At 37.7% G+C, this 18,286-nt stretch overlaps 1 protein-coding gene across 6 annotated transcripts in view; it reads left to right on the forward strand.

Annotated features, from left to right (window-relative positions):
* LOC124219364 (atrial natriuretic peptide-converting enzyme) overlaps nucleotides 1-18,286 on the forward strand; it is a 113,631-nt gene that overhangs the window by 34,788 nt on the left and 60,557 nt on the right. The window contains exon 1 of one of the 6 annotated variants that reach the window (XR_011177175.1): nucleotides 16,744-17,248. The exons of the other annotated variants lie outside the window; for them this stretch is intronic. The gene's annotated coding sequence lies outside the window, so the exon portion shown is untranslated. Of the gene's footprint in view, nucleotides 1-16,743; nucleotides 17,249-18,286 lie in introns of those variants that run through there. 6 annotated transcript variants of the gene reach the window in all.

Raw genomic sequence — 18,286 nt, forward strand, 5'->3', positions numbered from 1 at the left:
TAAATGACTATGAAGTTCCGAGCTCGGGATTTTAGGGGCAGGGATTATCAAGAAATCGGGAAGCTAGAGAGCAGGCAGGTATCGAGGGTGTGAAATAATCGTCGGAGAGTTGTTACTCGTGAGAATACTCCCCGTTGACATACCTCATTTTCTACATTAGGTACATCTCCAGAACGTTCCAGAGTCGAGGAGGATTGTCAAATTCCTTTGTTTCAATTTGCCGACGAAAATTCTGCCCTCTGTATTCTCCTCAGCGAAACTGTGGCCATTTTCCTGCACTTAACGGAGTACCCTTGGTGCGCAGTAAGTCAAAGAATTTCAACCTTCTACTTGAGTAACGTAGCATATAATTTGGCAACACCGCGTTCCGTGCTAACGCACAAGTATAACACTTATGTGTAGGACACTGAAGCAGCCTGAACGCGGTTTCCATACATCTAATTGTCTCAATTTACCATTTTTATACGGTTTCGTAACTGGTGCAGTTCGGTAACTTACCTTTAAACGAAGCGCCATAACCTATAATACTGCGGTGTTGCCACGTTTCTGAATTACTCAAAAATCTAGTCTCTTTTTTTTTTTAATTTATTTCTCCTGACACAGTCAAGTTTTACATCTTTTGGAAAATGAAAAATGTTCGTAGGATATTCGTTTATATGTCCTTGAGATTTTATAAAAATCCGTTTGTTAATTCCAATAATTGATACATGATAAACTGCTTCAAAATCCCAGATACTCCATGTTAAGTGCTTCGAAATTAAATTATTAATATCTTCTTTCAAAGTCGACGAAAGATTACAAAAATTGAACCGAGTCATTTTTTGAAAGGTTTTGATATCCCTGCAAATTTTCGTTACTTTCTGTTTGTGGATTGATTGACCGAAGGTACTCCCTTAAGGACGTAAGAGACGTATAGTCAGGTCGAAAAGTTGTCACTACGAGAACGCGATAAGACAAAGCTCACAAATTGTCACTGAAGCCAACGTATCTAACATAAAACTGAAAGACTACGCAATATGTAGGAAAAAATTTTAAACAATGAATTTTTAATTTTATCGCTTGATCAATTTATCAACTTCAGAAATATCACAACGTTATATCATGTTTTCACTTTTTTAATTTGAATCGGAAAATTAGTGTTTCTGCGCTACCTCCGTCAACAACTATTTGCTTCCTGATCGATTGGTCACGAATCGTTTTGATCATATTCTCGTCAACAGTAACGTATTTCTTGCCAAATCGTAAATTTTTTATCTGTAGATTTTTTGACGGAGTTTTTTTGCACTCACTAGATTTTTGCGATTTTCATTACTTATGTAAACGCAACGTTTAATACTTCGGCAAATACGAATATAGGAATTTTTTTCTCAAAGAAACTTCAAACAGGCAAAATTGAGCGTTGACATAGTTTTTCGACATTTCTTGTGACTTTTCTTCGCGTGGTTGAAAATGCGTTTTGACACGAGAAGAACAAAAATTGTAAAAAAATTTGCAAAGTGATTAAGGAAGCTGTCTTTTTCTACTTTCAGTTGCCACTTGCACTCTTTCTTGACAACTTTTTTGAACAATATGTCTTAACTTCTTGTTCAAATCGGGAATTCGAAAAGTCATCTGGATCTTTTGGACGGTAAATTTCACTTGAATAACTTCAGCAGCACTTTTTAATGCTTTATGTTGTTTTTTCTTCGACATACTTTTGACCTGACTGTACGTCCCATTTATCCCGAATATAACCTACCGACGCTCCATAAACAAGCAAAGCTCTAGCGGTAAGTCAAGCATTTCATTCCGGCCCATGAAATGAGAATCAAAGACTGTTTACCAGGTTATTCAAACAGATACAAAAAATTTGATTTCCATGAATTCAGGCCGGCTGTACGTGTCGAAATGCGAAATCACCAGAATTCGAATAATTCGACCTAAACGTTATTATCTCGAATCTCACCCGAAGTTTTTAAATTTCCGGAGCGCCACGAAGTTTTGGTTGGGAGTTAATTACTGCAGACAGGTCAAAATCTCAGGCATTTCGAACTTCAATGTACTATCAAAATTTCAACCATCTGAAATTCCTGAAAAGGCAACAACGCGAATTGTTCTATACAATTAATCAATCGGTTAGACTGAATTTTGACATCTTCAAATTTTTTTGCAGACTTGGATATTTAAAATTTTTTCAGTCAGATCATCGAAGTTTATTTCCAAAGTTGATTCGAGAATTCAATGTGTTGACTTTATTTAATGTTTTTTTTTTATCCTCGTTCAGCTACAAGATGGTATTATTTTTTTTTTTTCTCTCTCTCTTCTATTCGCCGTCGGAAGAAATTGAGTCTGTCACGTTTTTCAGAAAATAAATTATCGCAGCACAGCTGATTAAGTCTGGATATTTTTCTCTCCGGTAAGTAAGATTTTCCTCAAGTCAGTGATCCGAAGTAACAAGTTTGCGTCTAAACAAACTCTGACCCTGCGTTTGAAGGATGGCAAAAAAAAAAACTAACTAACTAACTAACTATGCCTTTACACTTTGGGTCCGACTTGTGCAATGATCGGAAATCCACTAACTGAATCACTTGCAAAACACTTCAGCTTGAAATTTCTGGAATTTGGTAGTATCTGAAATATTCTGTACCTACATATTAGAAAATTCCTGAGATTCGTATCACATGCAGCCCTTCCAAATCCAACGAGTAAACAGCCGCACGTGGCGGAAATGCCACCGTATAAGACGTGTACAAGGGCTCGACGATGTAGTAGACTGAGAGTTTTCCCAATCCTTACGTCCTCTTCTTCCCATTTCGCAGTAAAGCGCATAGCTGACGCCGAAGCAAGGGACGAATCATGTCAGGATCCCCGGAACCGAATTTTTCTCATTCCCATCCGGTCAATAAACCATTCAAAAATAGTATTCGAATGCTAAAATACACTAACAGAGCTTGTGTTCAATGGTAAAAGATAGTGAAAGAATGTAAATTCGAAAAAATGGTGATTTCGAAAAATTAACGACGGAGCCAGGAATCGAACCTGGTAACCAGGTAAACGATGGTATTGCAGTATTTTACCAGGAACCAGGTAAAAGATAGTATTGCATTATTCTAATCAATCAGATATTTTTGCAAAATCTATTGACGTGAATATATAATAAGTATAAAATTTCCCGTTAAACGGATAAAATATAAAGTAAGTAAAATATTATACATTGTATGACAAGAGAAAATTTTGACGATTGGTTCAGAACTTGTATAAAGTTTTATGAACATTTTTGGTTCCTGGAACTGTTTTTGCGATAGACTGAAACCAAATTTTTTCATTGACACACTTTGAATCGACCCTAAGCTTACAAATTCCTTGAGTCAACATATCTGGTTCCATTAAACAATTATACACATAAATATTGTGCAACTTGAGTGTTCCACTCGAAAAGTTGCAAGAAAAAAACTTTTAAGACCTACCCCAATGTTTGAGTAACTTGGAGTGGATGATTCTTCTACACGAAACTATTGGAGGCATTTTATAATATGACAACCAGACCGAATTTTAATCCCACCATTTCAAGTTCGGGTAAGATTTTTTCGACTGCCTGTAAATCCTAAAATTTGATGATTTTGGAGTATCTCATCGAACAGCTTCTGCACGATGAATATTGACACATCTTTCTGGTTACACCTTTTAACAATTCGTGTAAAAATGTGTAAAAGTTAGTTTTTTAAAAACGTGAACATTCTGGCACATAATCATCCGCATTTCTTTGCAACACAAAAATATGGCAACTAAATCTCTTGATACATCAGCGAGGCAAGATAGAAATAAAAATTCCCTGAGGCCCCTGGAGAACTGCCAGCGTGGGCACCAAAGCTTTCGCATAATAGAAAACGCGCACAGTATCGAGCTCGATATGCGTTCTCTGGAACCGATCGAAACAGCCCCCAGACACTCGACGAAGTGCGAGTCACCGCCAGACGCTTGTTTCGATGCTAAGCGTTCCGCCAGCCTCGGAATCCTTCGGGACTTGGGCATTCGTCTTCCGCTGATATTGCATAACACCCTACAATCCATCCTTCCTCGTCCTTCGTCCTTCGTCCTTGAGGTTTTTGAACGGAGCTTGCAGAGGAACGCGTGTATCCATCGCGTGTTTATAAAGGATAATGGAACTATAAACGATGTACTTGCCGTTACATGCTGTACGGACTTACAATGGCATCTCGTTAATTCTCCGCTCGATAACTTTCCGCCGAATAATCGCCTGCTGTATAACTTCCCGCGAAATGATAGTCTTTGCTCGATATTTACCGGCTGTTTAATTTGGCACCTCGGTAAGTATCCACCCTATAATTACCTGCTGTATAACTTCTCACTCGATCATTGTTTGCACAATCATTTTCCGCACATAACATTCTGCTACGTAACAACACGTTCGATCATTGTTCGCTTAGGAATTTCCTACTCTATAAGTTCTCGCTTTATAACTGCTTGCTGTATAATGTCCCGCTCGATAACTGTCCGCCTGATTACTGCTTGCCATGTAACTGAAATCTAGCTCCATAGCTTTTCTTCGATTATTTTCCCGTTCAATGATTTCCTGTATCGAGAGTAGTGAAATTCACAGACTAAGACTCTCGTTGTTTACTCCCTCGATAATCTCACGCCTCGTAATTTGCTGTTTGATAAATTAATACTGGATAATTTTCCATTCGATAATTCTACACGTTAATCGTAAGCATTCATGCGGTATCTTTGATTGCATTAAGATAAATAATGCTTTCCAATTTTCGAAGCGTGATTCTTAAAATTTTCCCTACCTAATATTACCAAGAGTGGATGTTCATCGAGACTCTATTGTAAAGATACAGATGAATGAGTATCAAAACTCTGTATCATTCTAATCACACGGATCTTTTGCTAATTTGTCCAATCGTGTTTTCACACTTGTTTTTGCAAAACATCGTTGCGTTTTTTCATTCAATTATAACAAAATAGAAAAAATAAAGTACAGTTACGTACCATGGTACGAACCATTTTCTCCCACCATAAATAAGTCGCGATTAAACCATAGCCTCGGCGACAAAACACGTACTTCTGCATGCTTGTAATTTATCGACTACTATGTAGGATACGGGGGATTGGATTTATGATAACACGTAGTGCAAAAGATGGGATTAACCGTTGGTGACGTAAACTCCATTCTTATTTTTTACCTTCGTTCCATGTTGTAACTAATGCGCACGGGCCCAGCTTAGACAGTATTATTCGTATTTAATAAACCGATTTCGATGAAAGTTTTCAAAACTGGAAATCTATCACTTTTGAAAAAAGATAATGAATTCCTATTTTTCCATTCATTCGTTTATTTGTTTTCAACTGGAAAGTTCAGGAAAATTACTCCAACTCCTTTTTTTGCTTATTCCGAACGAACGTTATTGAATATATTTTTTCAAACTCTGTATTGACAAGTAAAGTAAACAGTAAGTAGTTTTCAATAAAGCAATGACGAATTAGTAAATTGAAAATAAATAATACATAATTCATCGTGATTGCGAGTAACAATTTTTTCGCGAACACGGCAAATATCAGTCCTAATCATTTTTTATCCCTCGTCAGACAATTTTTTGCAAAATGCGTACAGGTTTCAGGGATATTGACTTCGTTGAAGAAGTAACGCGAGTGCCTTTGTAAGTAATTTTGGATCCTAAGAATTTGAAAGAATTAAGGAATATGGGTAAGACGAAGAAGTCTTAAGAAGATGGGGAAAAGTTTGGGCTTTAAATTTACGTCGACTTTGCCGGCGACCCGCCGCCAAACTCGCGTTGCGTCTTCCAGCGCGCAATAAAGACGATATAAGAGAGCTGGAAAAAAGTTTTTTCCTCTTTCTTTTTTTTTTTCTTATTTATTTTTATATTCCCCCCTCTCCTCCTTCCCTCGTTCTTCAAACCCGGTAATTTAGGGCTTCTACTTATACGCTCGCCGCTCTCTGCTCGGCTGAAGATACCAGAAAATGAAGGGCGCAGAGAACGCAAAAAACGAAGGGTACAACGAAAAAAAAACTCGGGAAATAACGACAATTTTGCAGTCATGGTTATTACAGTATAACTGATATTGGTTGTAGAATGAATACAAATTGTACGCGCATTTTTACTCCTTTATCGTTTACTCGGCGAGTGTTATGAAAATTAAAAAAAAATATTCTGTGTTACATTTTTTTTTTTTTCTGATATTCGGGCTTGTTGCGTGAAAAATAAACATCTGAATATGAAATTGAAGAGCGTCCGTTTCTCGTACAATTCTTATGCTTGAAAAATGTTATTATAGCTGTGAGCTAGGCGCCTCGCTTCGGAGCAATTTAAATTCATAACACGAGGGTTGGCGGTACTGGAGTCTATAGGGTTGTTTCGATCTCTATCTCTACTGCTTGTATATGACGAATACATGATCCACTACATCGCGGTTTTCCGAATGGATGAAAGTTATGGGCATGCGAGGCGGAAAAGAAATTACACACTATAAATGGTGAAAAAAATGTCAAATTCAATTAATTAGTTATCTACACAATTCTTCCAACCATAAACACACTTCAAATTTTTTCTTCAAAAAAGTCTGTAGCCTAAATTAAGAAAACTAATGTTTCGTCGATTTCCTCTTCATCACTCACGATTCAACAATCATAACACCAACGGTAATTCTAAGTCTTCGCTAAAAATGTAAATATTTTTTTTTATGACTCGGTGAATTGATTTTAGAAAATATAGAATTCATTAAACACGACCCGTGCAGTTATTTTTATCTGTATCTGTTGTTTACAAATGATATTTTCGAACGAGTATAAAAATGCAAATACGTATTTTATTTTCTTGATGTGGAAGACAAAAAAATTAAAGTCCTCAATATTGGATCAGTAAAATCAGAAAGAATTTTTGGAAATCTTGCAAATTATTGGAATATGTTTCCACGTAACGTTCAGACGCAGGCATCGGATGTTAAACCCGAAAAACGAGATGGCAATAAATAATAGGTAAAAGATAAAGTCTAGAAAATATTTTGAGGGCGTTTCAGAGTTCGGACTATATATTGAAAAATAATTGCTGATACATAGCAATATAAAGCTAATAATAAAATAAACATCCAATATTCGCTAGTTGTTTGAAAAGAACAATTAAATCAAATAAGCTTCGCATTGTTATTATTGTTAGTAAATTTGTTAAATTTTAGTACGTCTCATTCGAATCCAACAAATGATTAATCGAATAAAAAAAAATAAGGGAAATCAAGTATATACCGTTTACTTGTATGGAAAACAATTTCTCTTTTTAGTGTGTGCCATAGAAAAACAAAAAAAAAAAAAACGACTCGATAAACTCGATGCTAAACGTTTGTAGAATTGACATCGAATACCCTATGTGCATATTACTTATGAAATACCTAGCCTGAGGAACGCTGGAAAGACTTCACGCACGTGCGGAAAATTAATAATCTCGCTCGCCACAACTGCAGCTGTAACACCGGCTCTCGCATATCAATTCCATATCATGCAACAGATGCTTGGTCTACCGCACGCACAGCATCCATATCATTTACAAACTCTGTGCAATAATGACCTTTAATTATTTTCTATCCGTTATCAGGTTTCATCCAGTCTCGTTTTTCCCGTTTCGAAATCACTCACATTCGTTTTTGTTCAATAAGATTAAAAGTGAGTAAACCGAAAATTATTTACCATCAATTAATAATCCATTACGATTCTCAAATTCGGAAACGTAGATTGTTAAATACCGTTGATAAATCTTACCGCAGAGTTACTTTTTCATTATATTCAAGTGTTAGTTTTGGTTGTCATTCCAGAAGCCAAAGTCGATCGACGCGATAAAGAAACTTTTTTATCCGTGATAAGAGAAAAGAAGAATCTCTGATCAAGATGGAAAAAATGTCTCCACGATACATTAAAGTAAGGTGAACGAATGTCGGTAAAAAAATTAATTCCATTAGAGTTACCGGCACACAGACATTAAATGGCTAATTGAAAATAAGCTGATTGGTTTCGCGGTATCAGCTCTTCATTTAATTTTCTTCTGTTCCCATCCGATTAATCCGCGCCGCCTGGCGGTCGAGAATTTCTCCGGCTGAGCAGTCACCGACTCTTTCTACTCGTTTCGCGCGCTGCTTTGTCCGTCCGTCGTATTATCCGCTGTTTTCACTTACGACCGTCACTTTCGTCCGTTTCGCGTCGCTGCCGACCGTCTGGCTGACCGTAACGCTGATCGTGAGCCTCATCACTGCCGCGTTCAAATCGCCCCGTGAACTGACGACGTTCCAATATCCTTAGAGACGAAGGTGACGGACTCGGTGTTTTAATCGCGTTCACATAATTTTTGAAACCTTGATTGATTTAACGGGACCTGAACCTTTAATTTCTCCCTTGTACCGTCATTTTGCAATAATTATCAAAGCGGGGCAAAACAAAGCTCTGAAAAAATTCTACAAGTTATCGATCAACGGAAAGAAAATGAACAAGTTGAATTTCTTTTTCTAGGGTAACGTTTTGCCCCGTTTTCCTAAAGTTTAGTTGATGTGTTTCCGTGCTTGGAACCTAGTGACTTAAAAAATCTGGCCACAATTGCAGACTTTTTCTATCATTTTCTAAAAAATTATATTTCATTGACAAAGACTGATTGGGCAAACGAAAATTGGGCCGGATTATTTTTCACCGAGCTAAAACCAATATTTTATCATGCGTGGCATCTTGTCTGGTATAAATGCAAGATTGCGATATCCATACAGGGTATCCCATTTTAACTTACACATCTGAATAACTCAAAACGTTGCAAGATAGTCAAAAAATGGTTAAAAGAAAAGTTGTTGGTTATTAAGGGACTGACCCAACTATGAACATCACTGCGGCATTGATCTTCATTTTTAAGGTTATTTGAGGGTCAACTTGTGTTTATCAAATAAAAACCCTACTTTTGATCTCGGATTCCAAAAGAGTCATTTAAAAATCAAATTTGGACGATGATAAATTTTGCTTTTAAATAAGCCCTAGAACTCGCTTTGGCCGATAACGTGGATACCTATCTCAGTGTGGGATTTTCTTCTCATTTGGAATCCGAATTCAAAAATAGGGGTTTTCATTCAAAAAACGGAAGTTGACCTTCAAATTACCTTAAAAATAAAGGTCAAAGCCAAGGTGAATGTTATAGTTGGGTCATCCTCTTGATACCCAGCAACTTTTATTTGAACTATTTTTTGACCGTCTTGCAATGTGTTGACTAATTCAGCTGTGTAAGTTGAATCGGGACACCCTGTATAAAAGCCATCCTCTTTAAATTTGAGCAAGTAAACTTTTAATACATCTGAACTGTTGAAGTCGACCCCGGCAAATTCTCTCAGTCCTGTTTAAGCAAAGTTCCTCATCTCCACAGAGTTATCCTGATACAAATTGAATTTTTTTCACCCTCTTTTTTCTTATTTGTTTTCCTTTTTTAATCCCGCGAGGGACGACGACGATAAACACCAAAAAGTTTAATAATCGTTTCGCAACAAGGTTTATAAGATTGGTTTGTCGCTCTGTCTTTGCGTAAGATTCTTTCAAGTTTGTTAAACAAATAACGACAAAAAAATAAGTGGAGTGAAATGAGCCAGGACAAAACGAAAAACGGTGAAACACGCAACAGTTTTCTACCAGAAAAATGTCAGGCTGGGCAAAAGAAATAAGTCGATATGAAAATCGACGAGCGATGAGAAATTCCGCGCAAAAACAGAGGAAACAAATTAATTTCATGCAGATATTTTCACTCACGCGGAGCCTGTGACACCGGGCCTCAGTGCGGCGTTCATGTTGGGGGGCAGGAGTTGGAATTAGGATTTCGGTTTTGGAAGGACCGATCGATATTATCCTCCCAGCCGGGAGTTTCGGCTGCAGACTGCCGGGAAGCTTTAGCGTCGCCAGCTAGTCTAGTCGAATAAAATTCCCCCAGCCTGTCTGGCGCCAGCGGGGCGCTGGCATTCCGACACTGGTTCGAGAGGCGCTCGAAAATTTCGCATACAATAGCCGTAGGATGTCCGGAATCTGATCATGCATTTTCCAATTATTCAGACGAAAGATTCAAATCGAACATTTTTATTTATTTTTTCTTTCACTTTCCACCGTGCATCGCTTAAAGAAATCGGAAAAAAACACAAAACACAGAAGCAATTGCTTGCCGAATTTCGAAATCGTTGTAAGGAACGACTCTACGTGAAATTCTGGGATGAAAATTCATTTCCCTGAAATTCGAATGACCCATAGTTTCATTGGCGAATTCGATCGACAAATCGTAACAACGTTTTACGGGATCGAAGTTTATAAGAGTTATTTAGAGAACGTTGCTTAAATTTCGGTATTACGTTGAATGATTCTTAGTCGACAGCTGAACGTTTTTCTCGTCATGGATCTGCTATTATTTTTTTGGGAAAAGGTGAACAGGACTGAAAGCGTAGAACGCAGGGATCAGAAAGTGGCAGTGACGACTGAGTCGGTATGTGTAAAGCAAAATAGGTCGCGTCATGTAGTACGAAAAATATCCATCAAGAGCTTAAGGCACGTTAAAAAAAAAGACAGATAGGGATGAGGGGCGACAAAAAAAAGAGCAAAGGACTGAAGACATTGGATGAGTTTGCAAAAGAGAGAGAGAGAGAGAGAGAGAGAGGGAGAGAGAGAAGCTGACGGCTTAAACCGATTACGTGATAAAAGTAAAGCCTTTATTATATTATCATAATCCCTATTATGGTAATTCCTGGTGGTAATTCAACTGGGAGGTACCTGACCAGCTAACGATCCCGACGCTTCTTATATTCCAGGGAAATCTTATGCAACTCTATTTCACTCTTTTATCGCAGTCGGTAAAAGAGGGAGGGAAGTAACAAGAACACTACACAATTGGGTGACATTCGAAACGTGGGGAAAAAATGGGCATAGAATGCATAGGGTATGTAGATAGGTTGGGAGAAAAGAAGTAAATTGATACAGGTGATCGTATACAGTTAAACATGTTTATTCAACCTGAACAAGGTGCGTTAGATAAATTATAGTACACTCGGGGACAATGAATGTGAGGCGACCAATTTTTTACACCAGACAATTATGTTGGCAACGCAGAGAAACTCACAGCGCCACAGTCGGCCGAACGCGAAACAAACTCAATCTCAATAAACATAACATAACACATGACTGTCGAATTTAATGACGTGTCAACAAGTCATTATCTCTGCGGTATTCTAAGGTTAGATTCGACGGTCATGGATTATGTTATGTTTATTGAGATTGAGTTTGTTTCGCGTTCAGCCGACTGTGGCGCTGTAGGTTTCTCTGTGTTGCCAACGTAACTGTCTAGTGGAAAAAATTAGAAGTCTCAGATTCATTGTCCCCAAGTGTACATATGGTACGTTTAGCTATTACCAATACACTCAAAAATGGGCTGACTTTTCAGTTCCTTGAATCTTTTATCGAACTAGATTATGTAAACAATGGATATACACATAGATCTTACTTACAAACTCTTTAATTATACGTGAAAAATCTTTACTTTTATTGATTTCTTTATGTTTACATTTTCCGTCGCGGATCGCTTGGAATCTACATCCTGTTGAATTTGTTGTACTGGATAGTTTTTGCAAACATGCTGAATTCTGAGACAGAGATGAATAGAGTAAAAGAGAGGAAGGTGTAACTTCATCCCATATTTCTATTGAATATGTGGTAAACAGTATCAGGTACAATATTAATTCTGTCAATGGTGTCGAATCAAACAAAAGCTCTGACGTTTAATTGGTTTAGCATAAATTGGTTACGTGACCGGACTTTCGTTTGCTCAATTATCAGTACGTCGATGCATAAACGAACCACATGTGACACGTGATACACAATACGTGTATAGATATACAAACGGGGCATCTCAGTTGAGCTTACAGACATTCACGTCGAGACCATTATGTCCTTTAATTTTGTCGCAACTTCTTACTTTTTTTGTTCTCTTCTTCTTTTCCACGCCCGTAGAATGTTTTTATAGTAAATGCTATATATGTGAATAGACTAATCCTATCAATAAATTAGCCTCGAGACGGGTGAATGTGATAAAAAAAAAAGAACGTCTGAAAGAATGTAAAACCTTCAGTTCCATAAATAATATGATTATATTATGAATCGATTAAAGGAAATGGCGGCAAAAATTTGGTGTAATTTCCGATACAGCTGAGAATTCATGTTGAGAAAAAACCACATGAAAATTTTTAATTGGCTTGATGAGTCAGACGGTCGCCGTTTTTATTTTTATTTTTCATTTATATACTTTCTTTTATTTAGTACAGACGAAATAAAACTCTAGTACGTTATATGATGAAGCTGCAAAACGAAATCCTACCCCCCCCCCCCCCTCTCTCTCACTCTCTTTCTCTTTCTGCGCAGACTTGTGCTTACTTATCTTTTGAAAACATTGGCTTGCCAACCCCTGTGTCAAGTCTTGTTCACCGAATTCTCTGCTCTCTAAGGGTTGAAGAGAGAATGAGAGAAAAAAGAGAGAAAGAGTGGCGTAAAGAGAAATGGGTTGGGGTAGGATTTTAGGAGAGGGGCGCTTGGCGCATAATTTATTACCTAGTTTTCTCTAAGCGGTACCATTATTCGTTTTTTTCTCTCTCCCCAAGATTTTATCCTCGAAAAGTATAAGCTAGGGTATATAATCATTATACAGAAACGTCAGCAGATCTGGACTTCAGAAGTAAGCTCGAAATGAGAACAAAATGAGGGAGGGATTTGGAATCAAAATGTAAAGATTAATTTAGTTAAAAACATCATAACATTATTTAAAAAGTTACAATTTTTTTAGTATCGGCTCAATCTTGTTCATGCAAAACCTTTCATTTTCATTTTTTTCTATCATTATTTTTATTTATTACTTTTGTTTCGTTGCGACGCTTCTAAAAGATTGCAGATTTCCAGATCATTCGCTCTCACTTGGCTTGATGCACACTTAAAAAGAATGGCATCACAGCATTTTTTTTTTTTTTTTTGTAGATCCAAAGAAAGAATAAATTCACATACAAAAGCGGAATACAAATTTCGGAAGTGTTTTAACAGGGCTAAAAATTAAGAATTCGGAACGACTCACATTTTTTTTTTTTTGCGAAGCCATGTATTTTCAGATACCTACATTATTACATATGGATATGTATATATATCGAATCGCAAACTCGGATCATATATGATATAAATATATATACACATGTATATTGAACGGTGACATCTGGTCTTGTAACTTCGCATGGTTCGTATGCAGTATGTATGTCATCCATAATGTATGTACGCGATGATCGGCAGTTCCAATAAGCTCAGCTTCTGAATTGAGTCGATACAGGAACGGCGGCGGGATTCTAATCATAAAAGTTTGATGTACCTCTATTCTTCAGATTTACGTCCGAGAGAGACGGACTTTAAAGTAGTGCGATGGATGTTAGCGACAAGTTCGGATGACGAGAAATCATTACAAGAATTTGTTGAATCGCATTTTGCACGAATGTTTGGGACATTCCGCGCCAAATCGATCAAATTCTAATTTGATTTAAATATTTTGAAACGAAGCATTTCTACAAATTACTTTGATCCTGTTTTACTACGTGCATTTTGTCAATTTCCAAATTTGTTCAGTGATAAAAAGAAAGCCTGTTTTGAAAATGATAATCAGTCGAGTATCAAATAAGAGAGGATGATTATTCGTTGTCAATTTTTTTTCATTTCCTTCAAGAACTATAGCTTCCATGATATCTTGAAAACGAAAAAATTTTGGGGTGAATAGTGTTTCAAAAAAGTGATTCTTTCAGAAAAATTGAAAATTTTCTAATTCCAGATTACATTTTAGAGTTGAACAATTACTTTTTGGTTCAGCAGGTCGTTTCATAATCTATCCCGAAAATATTCGATTATTCGATGTCTAAATAACGCAAGACCATAATTTGTTGTTAAAAAATTCTATCACGTAAATTTTCTCAGAATTTCCTTTCATTTTTCTTAGTACTACTAGAATTATCTAGACTCTTGAGTCTTGTTTAAAACTGATGCTATTCATTTTGTATCTAAACATTCAGTTTCATATTCTTTATACTTTATTTTTTCATAAAAATTGTTCAAAAATCTATGAATATGCGTATCTTGCATGAAAATAAATCTTGATGTGCTGTAAAAAACTAGCGCTATATTTTAATTCAACAATTTTAAACACAAAATAAAAAAAAACATTATTACTTAAGGAGGAAATTAAAAGTTATATTTCGCAGCCCTGTGTTACCCATCTGATCAAGCTGGATGTCGATCTTTTCACTTTTTTTACGCTCATCGTCTCGTAAAATTCCAAGCTAATTAAATGAAAATTAGTGAAAAACGAAACCACTAAAAAACAGCAGCCTTAGCAACAGCATCGGCAATGGCTGAAATATATTCGAATTTCGTGATGAAAGCTGCCGGACGAGGAGAAATCAGCTCTACCAACAATTGTAAATAATTAAAACCGGTGTCGAAATCTGAATAATTATAACTCTAAAAGTCTTAGTAACAGAAATAGTTACAGCTTTGAATAAAAATGAACAAAGAATATTTACCATATAGATAAACCATTGTAAAAATAAAACTAAAATAGGGAAAGTAGAAATAATTTAGTGCTCGGGAGCTTGTGCCAAGTTCGTTTTTACGGCTGCCATTCAAAGATTGAAGGAAACGTCAGGCAGTGGATTCCGATAAAAAAAAAAGCCGTCGATATTTCTCCGAGATGTATAAGCTGTGCTGGTGGAGCTTACAACTCTTCGTGAATTCTGACGCGCATCATTTCTTGCGATGAGAATAAATCCGCGAACTGTATAGTCTCTTGAACGCAGGGAAGAGAGTGAAAAGTTGGGGCTACGGTTAGGGGATGTGGGAGAGGGAGAGATACAGCAGCGAAAGGACACGCGTCGTTGTCAACGTCGATCCTAGTTCCGTATCTTCTATAGAACGTAGTTACAATATCCAACCTCTCCAGGATATCGAATCGATTTCACGGACTGTATATTAAATCAGCTACTCTTTATGCTTTTCTACGTGTATCTCCGCAGTATTTCAAAATCCTGTTCTGTCTGATTGTTGAGATTTTTTTTTTTTTGAATAAATACCATAGGATACCAGGCTACTCCCTGTTTGAGCCTGGATTGCAAACTAACCCAACCGATAACCTAACCCAACATTAAAAAGTAGCAGCATTGTCGATTCGATCACGAATCCGTGCCTCCATTATCCGCTACGGTATCCATTTCTGCTGGGACCTGAAAGCTGAGATAATATAAATCCTAAGTGCATTCGTCACAAATACTGAATATCGTGAGATTTTGTCCATGATTATCGCAGTGCCGTTGCTCAACGTTCAAGGCTTGTTTAAAGGTGAAATCGAAACGAAATTGTTTTTGCTGTCGTACTATTGGCACTGAAAATAACATCGGTGCGTTTCAAGAAGTGGCAACAATCCTACAGCCGAAATACTTTTCCAGGCGTGCCAAAGCGGCGGCCATTTTGATTTCCACACCAACGTCCATATTGATATGCGGACTCTTCTCCTCAACTTTGCATCTCAAGTATTTATACCCGTAAGCTTGTCTAAATTCGAAAAAAAACGTACGTCGTCGTTTCCGCAGAAAAAAACAAAATTCGAAACGAATTCGATTTCATTACGAATATAAACCAAGTAAATACCGTACAACGATAGCATAAAAGTTATTTTTCGTGTGGTCAATAAATTTAGATCAATACTTGTACGAATCGTGGGTACAAGTAAAAAAAAAAAAAAAAAACAACGCCAAAATTACTGTACGAAGACAGGAATATTCTCCGTCCGAGGGGATTACGAGTATGATACAGGCCGGCTTACACTGATGCGCATCTACGAGAATCGTGGACAGAGGTTTGGGTATAAATCCGGTTTGCGTACTCCGGGACGGGACGCAACTCCGTCTGGGATGGCCAAAGGAGGCGAAAATATCCGCGTACATGAGTCGTGGACGGGACGTGAGGCAGGCGACCCTGCAGAGGCAGAGTCGGGGTTGCGGTTCTCAAGGCGCAAACTCGCGCCCCGTCGAGCGCAGCGGCGTGGCGACGAGGGCTCGTAGGGTTCTCCGAGAGGGGGCGGGGGAGGGTGGGGGGGGGGGGGGGGGGGGGGGCGTGAGGGGTAGCACCGAGGCCGAGAATTCAGTTGTACGCTAACACCCACGCTCATAGTACGCACGTCGTCCGGACCCACCACGTGTGTTCCTGCGGAGCAACGAAACCGCGACACGATCCTCCATCCTCCCCCCTTCACCTACCCCTGAAACTTCCCCCGCTCGACATACTCGTCCGAACGTTGCAAGAAATCTTTTTCCAACACCCCGAAACGCCGTTTTTTTTTTTCCACCCCGGGGAAACTCAGCAGGTCTAACTGTACTTCATAGACGTGTCTAAGTAAATAGATAGACACTTAGTTGGACGGATATTTTTTTAATTTGTTCGAACGCCGTTTTTTTCCAACCCGGGGAAATTCAGCAGATCCAACTATGCTTCATAGACATGTCTAAGTAAATAGATAGACACTTGGTTAGACGGGTATTTTTTGATTTGTCCGAACGTTCAATTTCCGCGATATCGTTTTTTTTATTTTCGTATACATAATTTGCCCGGGGTAAGGAAAAAAAATTTTCACTCGGCACTCCAGACGCGCTTTGACACTGCGATGGTCGGTTATCCAAGAGTTTTCCGATCGAGGTGTCAGACAGATGGCAACAATGGTGGTGAGCGGAAGTGCTGCAACGCTCAAGTGTAATGATTAGGAATAACAATAAGAATAATGATAACAGAAGTAAAAGCGGGAAGGACGATTTTAATGTGAGACATCGCGAATCATAATCATCGCGTATAGTTATGATTAAATTTAAAATGAAATACAACAAAACTGATGACAATAATAATAACAATGGGAAGTTATCCGCTGCGCGACGGGACGGTAACAATAATGAATTTTTGAGATTTAAACTAATGTATCACTTAAATTTTTGCCCAACTATTGATATTATGAATAATCGGTATTGATTTGAGAAAAGGAACAGAGAAACGCGCGTCTTAGATGTATGACGATTGCCTGATTTTTATTTTTGTCGGAGGAATGAAGGCATTTTGTTAAATTCTAATGTAAAGATACCTGCGCTCCGAGGGAAAAGCCAAACGACACCTTGGCGTCAGACTGTAAGTATTTTCATTGCTGTTTAAACGGTGAGGCTTATTTTGTATTTTTTATTCACGAGAAAACGGAAAATAAAAAAAGCAAAGTAGAATAATATCTAGCTTGGAAGAGTTTTATCTGTACAAGTTTTAAATCGTAAAAGTCCAAAAAAAAAAAATCGAATTTGAATATAAAAAATCTGCTGGAGTAATTTTGATGATTTGATCTTGGAAAAAAAAATTCAAATCAAAGCCGAACGATTTATAAGTTGGAATTTTGAATTCTGAAAATTGAATCAAGGTTGTCAATTTACCATTCTATAATAATCAGGTCAAATTAGGATACCGTATGATTGCTAAGTCGTAATCTTGATCTTGAAAATGATGTGTCTCAGCATCAAGACACGTCCTGAAATATACCTTAAAGAGGACGACACGTCTTTACGGCAATATTTGCAACCCGTTCGTTTTCTTCTCTAAATGTCTGAAGGACTTCGTCGTGACCAACGAAAGACGTTTTACAACTCTTTGTTACCTACAGTGTTTAATGTTGTGATGAAAAGTTGAAAATTTAGTCAGGAATGACGAAAATGCAAGATTCGCAATTATTTCTACAGTCAAAATTTTTTTAAATTCAACGACACGCTGAAAACCTTAGAAAAGCTCTGACAGATCTGCGAGTTTCGAAATTGTTTTATTTGACATCTGAGTTTGGGTCGGTGTCGTCTGCTTTACTGAGTCTTAAAGAGGATCGCGTGTCTGTTTTGTTTTGCCCGGGTTACCAACCCTAAGGCGACGGGACTGATGGAGTAGACAGAGCATAGCGGAGTTTATTTCTTCAAAAAATACATCAGAGAAGCTTCGGAAGTACGCCTATCCGCTGATTCATTTCTCGTTCTCTTCGCGTTTGCTTTCCGTCACCCATTTTGTTTCATTGCGTATTCGGCGATTCCAAACACCGCCGACAATCTCATTTTCTTATCTCGGACATTTGCGCGAGTCACCGACGCGCTTTTCAAACGACTTTTCGAGTTTACCTAACCTCCAAAATAACCTGGCAAC

Source organism: Neodiprion pinetum, chromosome 5 (assembly GCF_021155775.2).
Source record: "Neodiprion pinetum isolate iyNeoPine1 chromosome 5, iyNeoPine1.2, whole genome shotgun sequence".
Lineage (NCBI taxonomy): Eukaryota > Metazoa > Arthropoda > Insecta > Hymenoptera > Diprionidae > Neodiprion > Neodiprion pinetum.